Consider the following 15,783-nt stretch of genomic DNA (forward strand, 5'->3'; position numbering starts at 1 on the left):
CCAAGAAGACCACCCCAGGGGTCTCAGACATGAGCCCCATATGAACCACGTATAGCAGAAATCACTCTACTGACATACCCAAGCCTCAGTTAACAGTGAGTGCCTGCTGCCTTTTCTATGGAAATACAGTCATCTCTTATGGGATACCCAATGTTTAAATGTTGTAATTAGACATCAATTACTGTCAGTAGTCACTGTGTGCCTATGAAGCCTACGCATGGGGAAGCTTCCTGCAGCCTCTGCTGTGTAAAGACTTGTGCTTTTCCAGTCTGTGTTCTCTGAGTTTCTGAATCTTGACCACAATGGTCAGAAATTTTTTGTTCCTTTCTGTAACAATTCGTGAAGTGATTCCACTTTTAACTAGATTTATAATGTGCATAAAAATGGTTAGATGAAAATGATACTTCACCATGACTAAATAACCGAAGCATAAATGTACAAACTAATGAGAAATATGCAGCTAGAAGTGGAGTGTAATTCTTGCATAGGTATAAACAAAGAGTTGTTGCTTCTAAGCATGGGGTCTGAGATCTGTATTTCTAGCCCACCTTGGCCTAGGTCTTTTCTATTCTCCCATTAAACAGTTCTGAGTAGTTAAGTGATTTTCTACATAATAACCTGGTTTCTATTTGCTGGCAGCTTACTTGTGTGAGGGTGAGTAGCAATTGCACATAAATTTTAATTTCTTTCTAAGCAATTCTTACAAGAATAGATGTTAAAGTGCAGAGTCTTTATGTTTTGATGAATTTACTAGTATGCCTAGTATTTTTTTACTAGTATGTACTTTTGTAAGGATGTCTAATACATTTATTATAGAAGCAAATTTACTAGTATTCCTACTAGGCATACTAGGCATTTTAGATTTGCCTACTAGGCATTTAGATTACTAGTAAATTTTAGATTTGCAGGCAGATCTAGTGAATTGAGGGGTGTGATTTTCCTCCAGTTTAGTAGATATCCTAATCAGAAATGCCTCTGACTTCCCAGATTTTTTTTTCCTTTTCCAAAGCAGGAGAAGGCATTTTATATGCTTGATATGATTTGGTTCTGTATCCACAGCCAAATCCCATCTAGAATTGTAATCCCCGTGAATTAGGGAGAGACCTAGTGGGAGGTGACTGGGTCATGGGGATAGTTTCCTCCATGCAGTTCTCAAGATACCGAGGGAGTTCTCACAAGACCTGACGGTTTAAAAGTGGCACTTCCCCCTTGCTCTCTCTCTCTTGCTGCCATGTAAGACATGTCTTGCTTTCTCTTCATCTTCCTGCCACGACTGTAAGTTTCCTGAGGTCTCCCCAGCCATATGAAATTGTGAGTCAATTAAACCCTTTTTCTTTATAAATTACCCAGTCTCAAGTAGTTCTCTGCAGCAGTGTGAGAATGGACTAATACAATGCTGTTTGGGGGAAATAGAAAAAAACATTCCAGGTTGATGTCTCACTCAAAAGCTAAGAAGTGAATTAAAGGGCTGAATATGTTTCTGTAAAATATAATATAATAGTAGGCTTAAATTTTCGAAAGGGTGAAACTTCTTAAACAAGAAACAAAATTCAGGACCTATACAGAAAGAAATTGGACTAGTTGACTACTAAGCTAAAAAATAATAACAAGCTTGGAGATAATAATTTACAACACACAGAACAGATGACACTCTATATGTAACATATGTAAAGAGGTTCTACATATAAGCAAATAAAAGCCAGAAAAGTTGAGCAAAGAGTACAAATGGGAAATTTATCAAAGATACAACTTATTTTCTCATCATACTTGCCAAAATTTAACATCTTCATGAAAAATCTATACTGGAAAGCATTTGAGAAGTGGATGGTTTTGGGAAAGCTAATTTAGAGCAGCCTTCTTGGAGGGCAGCTTGGGGTCATTGATTAAAAATATAAATACCTATCATTTTTGATCCAGAATTCCTTTTCTAGCATCTAATAGAATTACTCGTAGTTATATTCAAAGGAGCACATTTGTAAGGATGTGTAATACATTTATTATAAAAGCAAAAATTTGTGAACACTAAATTTCTTGAGTGTCATAAATACAGAATATTTGCTTTGAATTACCATTAAAAAGGTTTAGATTTAAATGTACCGACAAGAAAATATTCTCTAGGATATACATTTATGGAAATAGAAACACATTGTGAAATCTTATATAGGGTATCACCAACTTGATATTTTATACAATAGACAGAAGGAAATAATAAGGTATAAATCTATATGCATATATAAAAGCAAAGGGTATGCTTATAAGACACACAAAATTGTTAAAAGCTGAAACCTCTGAGGAGGAAAGTAGGCTGGGGGTTGCAGGAACAGCGGCAGGAGGACAACGAGCAAATTGAGGCAACCCTTTCCATCCTTACTTTATGTATTTCTGCATTATTTTACAACTATGAGACCAATGGTAGCATTCTCTCTTGGTAATTATGTGATTCATTCTTTTTTCTGTAGCCCACTGGTTCAGAATATTCACAAAATCCAGCAGGGGTAACAAAAGCTCAGACCCACAGAAACAAGCTCCCAGAAACTGAGTGACTGAGATGATCAGCACTGTCTTCTGAAATGCATTTTGAGAGAAACAAACACTATCCTGGACACGGAGAACAGGCTAAATCCAAGCTATGCAGATAATCCACCTACAACCATGGCACTTGAGTAGATATGCTTGGTTAAAGAATAAGTTGTAGATTTGAGTGAACAGGAATATCAAGAGAGCTCAACAAAAAGAACGAAAACCTCAGGAAAACCTACCTCAGGAAAATACTTTTTAAAAGATTTACACATCATAAAAGTTTTCTAAAATCTGGTCTTCCTTGGTTGAGTTCAATAAATTAATGGTACATGTTTAACAGAAGCAGAAATCGATAATAATTACATGGCAACAAAATGTTAGGAAGGAGGAATGGGTGTGATAAGGAGGTGTATTAGTCTGTTCTCATGCTGTTAATAGAGAAATATCCAAGACTGGGTAATTTATAAAGGAAAGAGGTTTAATGGACTCACAGTTCCGCATGGCTGTGGAGGCCTCCCAATCCTGGCGGAAAGTAAAGGTGAAGCAAAGGCAGGCCTCACGTGGTGGCAGGCAAGAGAGCTGATGTAGGGGAACTGCTCTTTATAAAACCATCAGATCCCATGAGACGTATTAACTACCAGGAGAACAGCATGGGAAAGACCCGCCCCCATGACTCATTTACCTCCTACCTGGTCCCTCCCATGACACCTGGGGATTATGGGAGCTACCATTCAAGATGAAATTTGGGTGGGGACACAGCCAAACCATATCAAGAGGGTTACAATGAAACAAAAAAGTATGACAGAAGTTAACAGGATTCACATAGCAAGCAATCAAAAGACACATTTATAATCTCCAGTTTTGAAAACTGCTTCAGCATTTCAAAGCAAGCTTAGAAACAGAAATTAGCTTAAAGATTTTGTATTTGGCAGAGAGGAACCTTATTTTTACATGAACTCTGAATCAACCAATTATTAAAAAGAAAGGCAAGTTTAAAATCATTTTTCTTCATAATAAAGATATAGCGAGAGAATACATAGGCATTTTATTAAATTGCACACAAATTATGGAGCTTTTTTCAGTAAAACTTCACCAAGTTAAAAGAAAGTTTAGAAGAAACAATGAAATGTTATTGTACACATTTATATTTAATATTAAAGTCAGACTTACGTGAGGCTGGTTTGTATGGAGAGTTAAATCATTTTAGAAATTTTTTCCACAAGAATCAGCTCTATGTGTACTAAAATTTATATTTTGAAATAGTTCATTGAAAATTTATCACAATCTTGTCACATCTTATAAAATACTCTTAGCAGCTCCAGTAACAGTAACATTGGCAGAAAGATCATTTTCAGTATTAAAAAGTATTGAAAACTGTTTAAGATCTTGCAATTGAATGATCTCACTTTTGATTACATCACATGAAAATGAAGTTGTTAAAAGTATAAATTTTAATGGCCTAAAAAATAAATTTGGAGAAACTGAAACCATAAAAATCTTATAGTCACGTGATCTGATTAATGAAGCATTATTATTTACTATATTACATGCGTATAATTATGAGACCAAAAATATCAATGTCTGCAACTTACATGTTTTTGATGTGCCTATATGCCTGTTATTTCTATAACTTTTTTAAAGTAATAATGTACTTTAAAAGATAAAAGGCTTTATATTGAAATACCTCTAATATCTCTTCCCTTTGCTTTTTGAACAAAGGTCTGTACATCTCATTTTGTACTGAACCCTACAAATTATGTTTCTGATCCTGGGAAATATTTTTATAACAGTCAAAGACAAGCATTAATCTTCTTCATTTGAGTCCATTCAGGCTGCTATAAGGACAAGATATCATACACTGGGTGGCTTAAACAAGAGACAATGATTTCTCACAGTTCTGGAGGCTGGAAGTCAAAAATCAAGGCACCAGCCCGCACAGTGTCTGGTGAGGGCCTGCTTCCTGGTTTGCAGACGGCTCTCTCCACTCCCTGTTTTCTCCCACTGTAGGGAGAACTAGCTCTCTTCTTCTTCTAAGGGCACTAATCCTATTGTGGGTGCTCCACTCTCATGATCTAACTGCCTCCTAAAGTCCCCACCTCCCAATAGCATCACACTAGGGTGTCAACATACGAATTTGGGAGGACATAAACATTCACTCCATAGCATTTTTATAAGTTAGATACAACCACCACAGTAATAAATTTTAAAAATGATATGGATTATACAGTAAAAACACTCAAATGAAGCAATTGTGGAACTTGAAATGCATTTATTAAAAGGTAAAATCTCCATGATTGAGTCAGTCCTTACCTCCGCAATCTAATTAAAAGCTGTTTGAAGGAGACATACCTAAAGTTCCATGATGGACGCAGAGAGGCAGAGCCCTGCATCCTTACTTAACTGGGAAATGGGTGGCTGAAGAAGAATCTGTGTCCGCTCAGTAAAGTGTGCATCCCTGGCTTCTCTCACACTTTCAGATACATTTTCTTACCAGAACATCACAGTAACTCTGTCATCATTCTATTGAATTTAGAGAAGATAACCTTAAAGTCAAACAGCCAGGACATCACACAGGGGGGTTCAAAACCAGGTTTTGTGGCTTCTCAGATCTAGAGCGCAGCCAATTGTGTCTAACAACAAAATGAATGATGCCATTTCTATCATCTTCCTCAACATTCACTAGACTTGGTATCACATCTGAGATATAAGATGGATTCAAAGTCAATATTCTTTGTACATCATTTAAAATGACATTGGACCACATTCTTAAAAGTTTGTAGGCGCAGTGGCTCACGCCTGTAATCCCAGCACTTTGGGAGGCCGAGGTGGGCGGATCACGAGGTCAGGAGACCGAGACCAACCTGGCGAACACGGTGAAACCCCGTCTCTACTAAAAATACAAAAAAATTAGCCGGGTGAGGTGGCAGTGCCTGTAGTCCCAGCTACTCGGGAGGCTGAGGCAGGAGAATGGCGGGAACCCAGGAGGCAGAGCTTGCAGTGAGCTGAGATCCGGCCACTGCACTCCAGCCTGGGCAACAGAGCAAGACACCCTCTCAACAACATAAAAAAAGTGTGTAGATTTTTATTATACAGGCTAGTGTGTGTATTAGTCCGTTTTCACACTGTTACAAAGACATACCTGAGACTGGGTAACTTATAAAGGAAAAAGGTTTAATTGACTTACAGATCTGCATGGCTGGAGAGGCCTCAGGAAACTTACAGTCACGGCAGAAGGTGAAGCAGGCACCTTCTTCACAAGGCAGCAGGAGAGAGAAGACAGCAGGGGAACCACCACTTATGAAACCATCAGGCCTCATGAGAACTTACTCACTATCAGGAGAACAGCATGGGGTAAACTGCCCCCATGATCTAATCACCTTGCACCAAGTCCCTCCCTCAACATGTGGGGATTACAATTCCATATGAGATTTGGGTTGGGACACAGAGCCAAACCATATCAATGGGGAATGCTGTGTACATTTAGGAGGGAGTTGCTTACAGACCATTTCTCTTTTTAACAAAATTACTAAGCAGGCAAAATGGAAAAAAAAAGTATATCCTAGCATAGTTGATATTTTCCCTTGTGAAGTAGGCTCCTTTTGCAAGATACACTTTTACATGTTTAGAAAGATTCCTTTCAAAACATGGGAAGTCATTTACTTTCAAGCGACAGACACAGTACAGGTGCCTCTTATTACCGGACGGGAACAAACCTTCTTTCCTTAATAACCAATTAAGATGTTTCTACCAACATATAGAGCGCTTTAAATTTAATTACTTTCACTTGCGTTGGGAGGACAATTTCCTTAACGGCAAAAAATGTAGCTTCTGCCGCTTTCCGTATTTAAACATGGTTTCCATTATTTTCACAGGATTTAATGCGGTCAATACAGCCAGTAACTCAACACTAAAGGGCAAGCTTTTGTTTCTATTTTTTAAAATGATTCCTCACAAATAAAATAATTGATAATCTCAAAAGGAACCATAAAGTCTGATGATTGGCATATTAAAACTGTAAACTCTCATCCCATTATTTTAACACAATTTGCTTCTATACAATAGAAAACAACTAATCCAAACAACCTAACCACGTTTCCCCGGGGGCCATGTCATTCAATGTCAAGGCAAATTGGCAGCTCTTATATGTTAGCGGAGTGTGTCACATCATGAAGCCTATAGCCATGGAAACTGAAGATGCTGCAAAGTCCAAATGTCCTCAGTTCCCAGATTCATTTCCGCACTGTCTAGAGGAACATATCTTTGAATTTCCATGGAAAATAGCCCTGTTATTTTGAACTGTTTCCCATAGATATCTCTTGGTGAATGGTAAAACATTGCCAAAGAACTGTGCATATTTAGGAATAAGCTTCTAGAAAATACGAGGGTGCCACGTCAATAAACTTCCTATCTGCCTCATACAAACATTACTGTGCAAATGCGTTCAAAGAACCTTTGCAGAGCTTTCAAGAAGCAAATATTCAAACATTAGAAGGATGTTAAAATATGTTTTCTTTCATAGGAGATGCAGTAACGACTCAGCTTCAGATACTGTCGCACTGTGAAAATGCAAGTTTATTAATTTTACCTGATGTCAGAAAAACTCAGATTGAATCACTTCAGATTTACAAATAATATAAATGTAGTAGCACAATGCTACAGCTATCCTCACTCTGTCTACATCTGAATCTATATTTACACCTATGTCTATAGATGTAGATAGAAATGTGGTATATATCACACTGTGTGTATGTGACAAGTACAACTGGCATTTTTAAGTGTCGTGAAACATAAGTAGGTCTTCACAGTTCCTCCCATTAAGCACTAGGATCAGGAAGAATTTCTATTTAGAATGTACAATTTTTAATTTACAAATTATTATTATAAGTTTAAAACTTTTTTGTGAGGTATACATCCAGGAAAGTACATAAAACAAAATATATTGTTTAACAAACCATTGTAAACACCCATATAAACATTACCCGCGGCAAAAGTTAGGACACTGCCAGAACCCCTGGTCCCCCTAAACATCCCTTCTTGATGTCACCTTTCCATTCACAGAGTCACTATCCTGACTTACATGACAGTCACTTCCTTTCTTTGCTTATATTCTTATTACTCATGTCTGTGTTGTTAAATATTCTATTTTAGTTGTGCTTAATTTTGAACTTTATGTAAATGGAAGTGTACAACATGAATTTCTTCATTCCTTGCTTCTTTCACTCAACAATATTTTTAATTACCCATGACCCATGTTTCCTAGGATGTAGTCCTTGCACTGTTGTATAGCGTTCCATTGTCTGGGTATTTTGCAAGGTATTTGCCCATTAGACTGATAATGGTTATTTGGATTATTTCCGGTTTTAGCTATTCATGGCCATTGCTGCAAGAAGCATTCTTGTACATTTATCTGGTTGTACATATGCTTAATTGTCCATGATCAGAAATGGAATGGCCTATTAATAATATGATCCAAAAGTTTTTCTGAAAGCATGGTATGTTACCATCACTCTACGTGCTCAGCAATAACTTGCTTTTGTTGGTTGTTGTAATTTTTGTGAGTTCAGTGAATCTGTGCTATATCCTTCTGATTTTAATTTGCTTTTTCTCAATTTCTAATACCATAAAGCATTTTTCCACAGGTTTTTCGAACATGTGTATACCCCTTTGAGAGGTAACTGTTAAAGTCTCTGCCCATTTTTCTTCTGAATTGCTTGTCTTTTAATAATAATAATGACTTGTGGAAATCTCATTATATATGAAGTGTTTTGCCAGATAAATTAGATCCAAATGTAAACTCCTATTTGTGGCTTATCTTACTCCTTTTAAGTCCCTCTAATAAATAAAATTGCTTGCTATTAATTTAGTCCAATCTATGAGACTTTCCCTTTAACCTCTGTGTTTTATTGTGTCTTTCTATGAATGCCTTCATCTAACCTAATAATAATAGTAATAGAATTTTTCTATATTTGTATCTCAAATTTTATTTTATTTCATTTTGCCTTCTATATTTAGATTAACAATATCTGTAGTAAATTTGTGTATGAAACAAAGACTCGAATTTCTTTATGTTGCTGTATGGATCCCCTATCAACTAGGTTCCATTTATTGAAGACTGCAAATTAACACTGATTTTCAAAGCTGTTACCATCATAAATCCTGTCAGGTACACTTGGTTCTATTTCTGGGCTACCTACTCTTGGCAATTTGTCTATTTGTCTATCTTCAGGTCAGCTGACACGTTGTACCTATTGCTATAGCAGTTGTTTTTTTTTTTTTTTTTTTTTTTTGAGATGGAGTCTCACTCTGTCACTCAGGCTGGAGTGCAGTGGCATAGTCTCAGCTCACTGCAACCTCCGCCTCTCTGGTTCAAACTATTCTCCTGCCTCCGCCTCCAGAGTAGCTGGAACTACAGGCGCCCATCACCACGTTTGGCTAATTTTTGTATTTTTAGTAGAGACAGGGTTTCACCATATTGGCCAGGCTGGTCTCGAACTCCTAACCTTGTAATCCACCTGCCTCAGCCTCCCAAAGTGCTGGGATTACAGATGTGAGCCACCACATCCGGCCCCTATTGCTATACCTTTATAAAAAGCTTTGATAGTGATATATCAAGATCTCCCAGCTTATTCTTCTTTTAAAATATGATAACTATTTTGGGTGTATTAATGGTCATAACTGAATCATATAAAAATCATATAAAAAACTTACAGAATCATATAAAAAATTCCTTTTGGGATTTTGCTTGCTATTGCACTGAATACATGCCTTTCAGTGTGGGAAGAATTGACACCTTTAAATTATACTGTTGTGTTTTCCAATAAAGCAGCATAGTGAATTTCTCCATGAGTGTTCTTTAATGTCATCAACAAAGGTTGATATTTTCACACAGATGTCTGACATTTTTTGTTAAATTTGTCTCTAGTCTCATGGATTTTTGCATCTTTAGTAGAAGTATTAGAAGTAGGTTTTTTTAAACCTTTATTTTATTTGTTATTGGTGTAGAGAAATAGAGTTTTTAAAATTGATTTAGATTGACTTATTTTCATCCACTTTGGCAAAGTCTCACTAATTCTTATAGCTTTTTTTTTTTATAGATCTTTTTGGAGAGTTTCCATCACAGCATGTACACATAATTATAGTTTTGTTTATTCTTTTCAACTTATTTCTTCCCCTTCAATTCTTATACTTATTTTTTAAAAACTTAATACACTAGATAACTTATAATTTTTAATATCTGGTTTAGGAACTCCATACAATACTGACAAGAAATACGTGATAGAGGCATTCTCTCCCTAAATTAGAACCTAGGAGAAGCCCTTCAACGTTTTGTCATTAAGTTGTTTGTTATTGTTTTGGTGAGTATCTTTTATCAGTATAGGAAGTTATTTTCCATTCTTAATTTCAATGCTTTCATTAAGAATTGATTTTTAATTTTCTCAAATATTATTATGCATATATTAAAATTATTGTATTATTAATCTCCCTTAATAACAATTTTTAGTTGAAATTCGCTGGTTTTCTTAAGAGAAATTATTCTTGCATTCAGGTTTAAAATCAATGAGGAAGGTCATGATTTATATCATTTGAATCTGGCTAATATTTTGTTTCAGGTATTTTATCTCTGTGAGAGAGTAGTTTATAATTTTATCTAACTTCTCTAAAAGGTTAGCTAATAAAATCAAGTCAGGAAAAATTATTTATAATTCGAAATTTATTCTGTTAAATATTTAGAAAAATCTTGGGGGTTAAATTATATAGATCTAACATTTTCTTAGTGAAGTTTTTTGCTTCTTTTAGAAATTTAGTTCCTTACATTAAGGATTAATCACATTATCTGTGAAAGGGAAGGACAACTTTGGTGAGTTTTACTTTTCTGTAATATTTTGTCGTCTTCAAGTAAATGTTCTGTTCTATTGGCTTAAAGTTGTTCATAATACTACTTTATGAACTGTTTGATATCTGCTTGGTCTATAAGGACTGATCTATTTTATCCATGAAATTGATTACCTGCACTTTCTTTCTTTGACCAGTCTAATCAAAGGTCTATCAATGTATTCATTTTGAAGAAAGCACCGTTTGGATTTGCTGATCCTCTCTGTGTTTGTTTTTTATTGTATCCACTTCTATCACGATTTCTATTAACTTTTTTCTTTGATTTTTTAATTTATTTTTGGCTTTATTTTGTCAGTATCCTTTTCTTTTAATTTTGTGAGGTAGATGTTTGGTTTATTAATTTGTAGGCTTCAGTATATATTTATATAAATAAATTTTTTCTTTAAGTACTGCTTTATTAATATCCCAAGAATTCTGATATATAGTATTTTCACTATGATTTACTTCAAAATATTTGATTTCCATTTTAATTTTTGCTTTGGTTTATGGGTGTCATAGATGTGTTTTTCTCGATTTCCAAACATGAGGGTATTTTATAGCATTTTTTTTTTTTTTTGCTCTTTATTTCCACCTTACCTGCGTAGTTGTCAAAAAGTATACTCTGTGTAACTGTTACCTTTTGGAATGCGTTGAGAATTGTTTTATAGACAAGAGTATGTTAAAATTTAGAAAAATGTTTCAAGTATGCTTGCAAAAAGTATATATTCTGCAATGGAGTTCAATTCTTTTCTCCTTCTTCATTCCTCCCTTCCTCTCATCCTCTCACTCTTTTATCCTTCCTTTCTCTTCCTTCTTTCTTCCTTTCCTATTTTCTTTATTTCTCTTTCTTTCTCTCTTTTTCTTCATTAGGTGAGCTTTGCGAATCTCTTTCTTTAAATTTCTCTATCCTTAATGAGTTTTATCTCCTGGCTCTTTTAATTATTGAGGGTGAAATTGCAAAATTTCCCACAGTAACTGTGGGTTATTCCATTTTCTCTTATAATTGTATAAATTTTATCTTTTCATATTTGAGGCCATAAAATTGTATGAAATCTATAAATTGTTACATCTTCCTAGTAAATTGAACCTTTTGTCATCTGAACCTTTCATTATTACCTCTTTATCTCTAGTAATGCTTTGCCTTAACGTCAATTTTGTCTGGTAATAACATAGTTACATAGATTTCACTTGGTTGGTATTTCCTTTATATCTCTTCTATTTCCTCCTTTTTTAACCTTATGCTTTGGATACATTTCTCATAATTGACATATAGTTGGAATTTTTAAATTCTGTCAGTTAATTTTTGCTTTTGACTGGAGCCTTTAGTTATTAGTTCTTTTAACTGAAACTTTGTGTTCATTGGTCTATATACATAATTATTTATTATATGTTAGATATGGTTTATATCATGAAAGGACAAAAGTAATAAGATATTCTGAATTGAGCATTAATATAAATTAGTTTTGTATAGAATTTTCATAATATTCATTCACTATTGACTTTCTGTTTGATTAGTCTACAAAGACAAATTGAGATGAACTGAAGAATATGGAATCTCTACTGAGAAACTGCTGTTAATATGAATTGATTTAGGTGTGTATATCCACTTATGAAAACCACCTCCACAGAACTGAAAATATCAGTGCTTTAACCTACTCGGGTTTTTACATTTATGAGATAATAAAGAAATAAAATTGACTCAACATATCCTAGAATGTGGAAACTAAATTATATTAAAAACAGTAAATATTTTCATCAAAATATCACAATTAAATAGCATGGTTATAAAGAAGGCAAGAATAACTATTTCTAGTGATGTATAGCATTGAGTAAAATTTCAAAAATGAACACAACACATTTAAAATTGTTTCTACAAAACATTTCATTGCTTTGTAGCAAAGGGGGACTGTTTTGAGAATGGGAAATAATTCAGTATAGATTCCATATCTTTATGGCAACATCACAAGTGTGCAATTTATATGTGTGTGTGTGTGCATATATATGTGTGTGTGTATGTGTGTGTGCATATATGTGTGTGTGTGTGTGTGTGTATCTAGAGAGAGAGAGAGAGAGAAAGAGAGGGAGGGAGTCTTGCTCTGTCACTCAGGCTGGAGTGCAGTGGCACAATCTTGGCTCACTGCAACCTCTGTTTACCAGGCTCAAGCAATCCTCCCACCTCGGCCTCCTGAGTAGCTAGGACCACAGACACACTTCACCACACCCAGGTAATTTTTTTGTATTTTTGGTATAAATGGGGTTTTGCTATGTTGCCCAGGCTGGTCTCAAACTTCTGAGCTCAGGCAATCTAACCGCGTTGGCCTCCCAAAGTGTTGGGACTACAGGCATGAGCCACTGTGCTGGTCTCACAATTGACTATTGACAGTTTTACTAAAGGCTTCCAAGTTGTTGAATGATCCAGCATTTAGAATTCATGCTTAGATTAATATCCACTCCAGCTGCAAAAATTTAAAATAAAAATAAAATCTTTTAAGTTTTGTAAAGTAAGTTCTAGAAGCTGGTAGAGATTGAGCAGTTTCACTCTTTGTGTGATCAATTTTCACATTGAATATTAAGATACAGTAATAGTAATGGTGTAAAGTATGCAGCATGCCCTAAAATTTTCATAAACATTGTTCAAGTCTTTATAAAAATGAGTATAGCATAATCTGAGATGAACAGCAGACAAGAGAATGCCAGGTTGCCTTCTCATTTTGTTTCATGCTGGTTATGGCATTTCTTCTCTTCTTGAGGCAACTAACCTCTATTCACAGTTACCTTTCTGTACTGCCATCACTACGGGAGTTTTATAAACAGCTTCGTTATGCCACAGGAGAAGCTAAGTGGATGTGATATTGGATACTCCCCAATTGATAAATACTGCAGATAACTCAATACACAACGTTCTTTTATGACCTTTTGCAGACCGGTATTTCAAGCTCTATGTCAATGCTTCCTTCCCACCTGAAGTTTAACCAAACCACAAAAGAAAAAGAATTTTTTGAAAAGCCCAAGATATACCCCCTTAGAAAATATAAACAAGGCTTAACTTTTCAACAGTCAATTTTCAATTCAATATTTTTGCATATTCTAAATGGATGTATTTAGTTGTATTTTCTCAATATTACACAAGATTAATACAACACATTTGTCTAAGCAGCATTCAGCTCACCCTTTTAAAGTCTCAAAAAGCACGCATATGTTTTAGGGTGAGAAGTAATGGCATACAACTTTATAATTACGTAAATTAAATAATATGATTACCAAAGTTTTGTATTTTTAACCAAGTAAGTATAGCTTCATTTAGGGGGAAGTGGTGAGATTAGGTTGACTTTGTGCTGCCTTCAGCCGAATTTTTGCAGATGTTAATCAATGTGAATTTTTATTTTGGTCAATAGCTGTAAGAAGAGACCTTCTAAGGGCATATTCTCATTCAGAATTTTTGAGATGCCATTTTCAAATTTTAAAATTATACTTATTTGAAAGCGCATGTCTGTGTGTGTGTGTGCATGCGCACTCATGCGTACACACGGGCCTGCCTGCGCACATACACACTCGTATATGTTTAATTCTCCCAATCCCCCCAAAGAAGTTGGAAACATTCATGATACAGTACAAATGCCAGATTCACATCTTAAAATATACGTTGAATTTAAAGATAATAAATAAAAGCTCCAAGAAGAATTCAAGCCAGATTTGTTTAATTTTATGCCACATAAATATTGAAAGTATAATAGCACTCTCTCCTTCCTAGTCGTGTGTAACATAATCTGGTCTAGTGTTTCAAATTCTTTCACTAGAAGCACTAATCAGTTACCTATGCTTTGAGCCAGGCATTATAAAAAGCAACCGAAGTGCTTTGCACACTTTTCATTATCATCATATATCTCTCATTTTGCCAAGAATATTGCAATCATTTGGATTAAATGTTTGATGATACTGTCACTAGCAAATTTAACTCTAATGAGTTTAATAAAAACAAGCTAAAATAAAAACTCCTGAGGTAGGACCTGACCCACATCTCAAACAGGGTTAACTGGACAAGGACTTTCCTAGGTTCTCAGCTCTGCTGCCTTGGGGGCCAAACCTCTTCTAGGCACCATTTGCTTGTAAGGCAACTGTAGCAGTTCTAGCATGCTGGTCCTCCCTGTGCACCTGTGGGACAACAGTTCATTTTGTAGGGAGCACAGATTCAATTCAGATGCTGAATGTTGTTGGCCCTGATGGGCTTGATTTGCATCACGTGTTTCTGTCTGAACCTTATGCTTGATTACAGAGTCAAAATGGCTAATTAGCCAGTCTAGATCAAATGCTATGTCTTTACAACTTTATATTTATATTTATTGAACATAAGAGAGAGGTAGTTTCCCCCAAGACACTACAATGTAGGTATTTGAAGGGGAAATGGCTAATGCTGTAAGGCAAAAATAACAGCCACTGATGACATGTTGCCTGTTTTTGCAACTACTTCTTTGCATTCATATGTCTCTAAGAATGTCCATGCCCTCCTGGAACATACAACTTACTAAATTCATCAGAATAATCCACTCGACTCAAGGTCAAGGTTAAGGATCTCTCATCCACATGCAGTTTTTTCGGTCAGGCCTGATCTAGCTCCTCATGGTTGGGTGGTCTACAGACAAGTGATAAGTTAAACCATTCCCCATGCGCCCAATATGCAAAACACAGAGAGAATGTGACTTGTTTTGGAGGCAGGGGGAACAACTTCCTTTTGAAGCATCTCCCTGGTGAATGTCCCTTAACTGAAAGGACATCAAGGCTTCTCTAGCTGGCTGTGAAGTTTCTTAATCAGTTATCCTGGCTGCCCTGGTTTTAGGAGAATCATCTTTGTCTATGGTTCTCTAGGACCACAGGGGAGATCACTTTGGGAGCCACTTTGAAAGAAGTAAAAAGAAATATGTGGAGTCAATTGTAATACATTTAATTTTACCCAGTACATCCAAAATTTTATCATTTCATCATGTACATAATATAAAACTTACCAATGAGCTATTCTACATTCTTATTTTTCTATTAAGTGTTTGAAATCTGCTGCATATTTTTCAATTACAGTATATCCAATTTGGGCTAACTCATTTCAAAGCTCAATAGTTACACCTGGCTAGTGTAACTACCCTGTTGGGCAGTACAAACGTAGAGAAAAGAGAGCTATAAAGAATTTTAAGAAAAAATATGTGGTAGGATTCAGTTTTAGCTACATTTTCCTGGTGGCTGTGGGGAACATGGATTTGAGCTTGGCACACATCTTATTGGATTATTGGAATGAATACAGTGATGTAAGTTTGAAAATCCTTTGACAAGTGAAGGTGGGTGGCTAAAACCAGTTGATAATTTTTAATTACAGCCTTTAAGAGTGGAGGGTCTCTTCCTTTG

This window comes from Theropithecus gelada, chromosome 13 (assembly GCF_003255815.1).
Source record: "Theropithecus gelada isolate Dixy chromosome 13, Tgel_1.0, whole genome shotgun sequence".
Taxonomy (NCBI): Eukaryota; Metazoa; Chordata; class Mammalia; order Primates; family Cercopithecidae; genus Theropithecus; species Theropithecus gelada.